A 4,676-nucleotide genomic window follows, 5' to 3' on the forward strand; every position below is an offset into this window, starting at 1 on the left:
TGAACTTCGCGAAAGTCCACAACGATTGTCTCAGCTCCAGCACACAAGCTGTTGTACCCAAACGAGTGACGTAGTGGGGCCTCCTTCTCGCCTTAGGCATATTACGTAAAACAAAAGACCTCCTTCCTTTCCCGACGACGTTGCTGGTCCAAAGCGGCAGAGATAAAGGCAGCCTTCTGGACTCTGCTTGAGAGAGGGGTTCATACGTATTCTTCCCCCTTGTGTTGCGTTAAGATATGACAATAATGAGGAGACTTGGAGGGGGAAAAAAAAAAGAGAGAGATTTAAGAAGAAGCGATGTAGAGAAAGAAGAAAGAAGGCGCGGAAAGACTGTTGAGGAGAAGAAGGACAGACCTTGGGGAATGCCAAGCCTGGACTTGGCGTCCGGGCGCCTTGCCTTGCCTTGAGGCGGTATCTAGCGGTCGGCTCGCCGGGCAACCGACCCCAGAGCACCGACGACGTCAGCGGCGGGAGAGGGAAGACGGCCACTCCAAGCCAAACGGGGTGGCGGTTTTCCCTCTCTCCGTTTACGCACGTGGTCACGTGGGCCGGAGGGAGCGTATAAACCGGACGCGCGACAGCACGGAAGGCACATAGGAGCAGTTGCTTCCACAGGGAAAAGGAACCATTCGCCTTGCGCCGACGTTGTGCACGGCTCCACTCGAACGAGCGCGCCCCCCCTTCTTTCACGCGGCTTTACATTAACGCACCGCCGTTCTGAAGGCTCGTCTCTTTAGTGACAATGCGTGCTGCGCCTGCTGTAGAAATGGCATCGCTTTGGGATAAGGCCCTGTCTACCTACAATTACGCCGTCGCCAGCACCGACGCCCGAGTCAAGGGATGGCCTCTCATGGGCAGCCCTATGACCATGCTGACCATCATCGGCGGCTACGTCTACTTCGTCAAGGTCTGGGGCCCCAACTGGATGAAAGGACGCGAGCCGTTCCAAATCAAGAACGTCCTGATCGCCTACAACCTCATAATGGTGGTGCTTAGCACTTTCTTCTTCTTCGCGGGCGGCAGGTACACGTACCTGGGACCCTACAACTGGTTCTGCCAGCCAGTCAGCTACGACACCGACCCCGACTCGATGGCTGTCACGACCCTTGGCTGGTGGTACCTGCTGCTGAAAATGGCCGAGTTCCTGGACACCGTGTTTTTTGTGCTCACCAAGAAGTTCTCGCACATCTCGCTGCTGCACGTGGTTCACCACACGACCGTCGCTTGGACCGTCTGGATGGGCGTCAACTTCGGTGCTGGTGGTCAGAACGCTTTCTTCCCGTTCATCAACTGCTTCGTGCACATGGTGATGTACACGTACTACTGTCTCGCCGCCATGGGTCCCGAAGTGCGCAAGTACCTGTGGTGGAAACGCTACCTCACCCAGTTCCAGATGGTCCAGTTCGTCGTGGGTTTCGTACATGCCGCTGTTCCTGTCTTCTACGATTGCGGCTTCCCTCCCTACTTCGCTTACATCCTTATGGGTGAGGCAGTCATGCTGTTCTTCATGTTCCGCAACTTCTACAACAAGGCCTACAAGGCTTCTCAGACGTCGCGCAGCCTCCATCAGCAACAACAGAGGAACGGTCATGTCAAGACCGCTGTGACTGCCGGTTGCGATGGTGCATCGACCAAGCTGGACTGAAGGCTCACCGACCATCGCCTGGTAGGCACACCTTGTCAAGCCCAGGACGACGGAGCGACGCTGAGCTGTCACAGACTGTACGTTCACTTATTTTTTTTCGGCGCCGCCTCGGAATAAGCCTAGTCAGCAAGCGACGTGCCTTCCGGACACCCTCACCCACTAGTCGCTAGGCTTGTCCAGCGACGAAGTCTCGGCCAATTTCTCGTGAAGCCTCGGATGCTTCCGGATGTTCCCGGCAAGTCTCGGCATTCCAGTCAGGACTGATCGTTTGCTGTTTGTTTCACTTAGTGATTCAGATGTCTTATACTAGCGCGTGCATGTGTCACTCGCAGGACAATCCACGTCTCGCTTCAAGCTCGGCCGGGACGCCTGCCACTGACTCGTATTTATAAGTTTCTCCTTCAGGCAGGCGAAATGGCCGTTCGTTAAAGCAGAAGAGCCTAATTGCTTCCTATGGTCTCCCAGGTGTCTCGAATGACATGCCAATTCTACAGTCACGAGATGCTGCTCACCTGTGTGGCGAGGCCAGACTACTCATGTGTAGCTTCATCTTGGATACACTGGCAGTCTTGCTCTCCTGTCTGTTTTTAAAGCAAACAAGTTAGCTCGCCCCGAATGGCATGGCCAGCTTCGCTTCTCCGGCGAAACTGCGTCCTCTCATGCCAACCTTTTATTTTTGGTTCTTGCCTCTCATGAGTAGTAGTAGCAAAACTTCCAGTTCTGACAAGTACACGTCCGGCCCGACAGTCAAGATGCGGAATGTTTGCTCATCACTCCATGCGTCCCTTTTTCTGATCGTCCTGTAAATATTTCATTGCCAACCATCGTCACTCCTTTTCAATGTATCGTAAACGCAACTGTTCGCAATAAACGTTCGTGACATTGTTTAAGAAATGTTCTACGAGTACGTTTTCTTGTCTCTTATCCTATAGATACTCCCAACGTTGTCGTTTAACTTGCATGCTGTGCGACCTCAGCGCTGCCACTTCCTCTGCCCTTAAACTGCTGCTCTCATTGGTTTCAAAGCGCATAACTTAATTGTAGCTGCCGACGGCGCTGTCTGCTCGCTTCGGATTGCCTTAGTGAAAGAGGAAGCAAAACTGGCATTGATAGTCCCATTGCATATTCAGCAGTTCGTGCACCAGTTTTCGCACCTCGGAGCGCGTGCGCCGCGACATTGCGGGCCTAATTCCTTTCAGTTTTCTCGGTTCACGGTCAAGGTTCACGGAACTTGCAGCGGCGCCTAGCGCGCTCTCCTTTCTCGCTTGGTGCCCGCTTGCTTTGCAAATCATAGGCGCGTGTCTTTCAAGAGGCTGACTAGGCGTCGCTCAAGTGACTAGTTCGTATTTCTATCAGTTTCGACAGTGCTGTGCCCATAACTTGACTCGGTGCCACTTCTGTTCCTTTACTGGATGAATCTAGTGGTGTGGCCTGTCGCACGCAGTAAAGAGGCCACGGACAGATAAGGTTAGATTTCTGTATAATGGCGCAGAATGGCTGTATGCGATAGTTTGTTTCTTTATCTTCGCGCCTCGTAAAAGCAACTGCTAACGACACTTCTGGCTGTGAGCCACAGTTAGTCACACCTGGCGATGCTACGCTCCGCGAGAAGGGTTAAAGTTAGAAAAAATTGTCAGGATGCCGGTCGAGCAGACACGAACTAGCGCAGGCATGCGATCTCTGACCGTATAGCTATTTATGTTCTGCATTAGAAATGCACACATGTTAGCATTGCACAGGCTTCTGCACTGGTGCTGCCGTCAAGGGCTATTTTGTTGCGAAGAAACAAGACTGCAGGGTAATAGAAGGATAACCGTCTAAATTGTTCCTCGGGCATCTGATCAGTTGCCACTTTTTGAACCCGAGTAATAACAAAGTCCTTGACCCTCAACCCTTTCTTGGTGTTCGGTGATCAACGCGATTATATGTTGTCGCAAGTGATTGTTCTACCAAGAGAATATATATATATATATATATATATATATATATATATATATATATATATAGTGTACAGCTTGACGAGATACCTCTCCCGCTGTTGCATGATGTACGAAGGTTTTACCAACAGAGAGATGACAGGTCCAAGAGAAAAACCTTGGCCGCATCAGTATCTGTCGCCGGGTTGATTTCACTATTTTACCAGCAGCATGCAGACGACCCTTCCGTGAACAATAGTGTACCCACAGGTACTTTTCCAATATAGAGTAGGATGGGCAGCTAACAAAACTTCAAATAGAGTTGCGGGCCCGTAACGCCAGATGATTTACAATCAGATCTATCATGCAGCAGCAAATACCTGTGTGCTTGGTTGTGTTGGAGAACTTGGCGTTGCATGCGCAATTTTTAACCGCAGTCACATCGATGCATGACTGACGTGCTCCTTTTTCACATTTTTCTTTGACGACTGGCCTCAAAAGACACCTCTCTAAATAATAAAAAAAGAAAAAATGCTTGCTTAGAGGCTAAGAATAATTACAGCCAATTTATCTTTGCTGGCCAAATGTCAGGTATTTGCGCTAACATTAAACTCCTCGTGTTGAACTGTTATTCGCCATATGCGTTTCTTGTGATCGTCTTCAGCTACTTTCAGCCCTGCACAACATAGCCAGAAAACATCGGTATCACAATGGCCTCGTAACGATCGTCAAGTGGTCCAAAGATTGTATAGTGCGCTGCCACTTAGGCCCTACACCATTGATTTTGCCAGATTCCTGAAGCGCGGCATTCAAATCCTAGTCTCGAACCAAGAGCGAAATAGAACGCAGCGTACTAGCTGGCGCACTTCACGTTTGGTCAGGAGCTAAATTGGTAGATTTTTTTCTTTGCCTCTAAGCAAGCATTTTTAGTTGAGTACACGAGACAATAATCGACGGCCTATATTGTCCAGGACATCAGCTGGAAATGTGCAAAGGAACGTGTGAGTCATGCATCCAGCTATGGTGGGCGCAAGGCAAGAATGCACGTGAAACAGGGTTGCATAATCTCCGACGCAACAACGCGCCTACGTGCTGCGAATGTTCTGAATGCGAAG

General features: G+C 50.4%; 1 pseudogene; it reads left to right on the forward strand.

Moving 5' to 3' along the window:
• Window positions 1-600: 600 nt before the first annotated feature.
• Window positions 601-2,546, forward strand: LOC146190263 (very long chain fatty acid elongase AAEL008004 pseudogene; annotated as a pseudogene).
• The last annotated feature ends 2,130 nt before the right edge of the window (window positions 2,547-4,676 follow it).

The sequence above is a fragment of the Amblyomma maculatum genome, chromosome 4, assembly GCF_055883805.1.
Source record: "Amblyomma maculatum isolate TAMU_Amacu chromosome 4, ASM5588380v1, whole genome shotgun sequence".
Classification (NCBI taxonomy): domain Eukaryota; kingdom Metazoa; phylum Arthropoda; class Arachnida; order Ixodida; family Ixodidae; genus Amblyomma; species Amblyomma maculatum.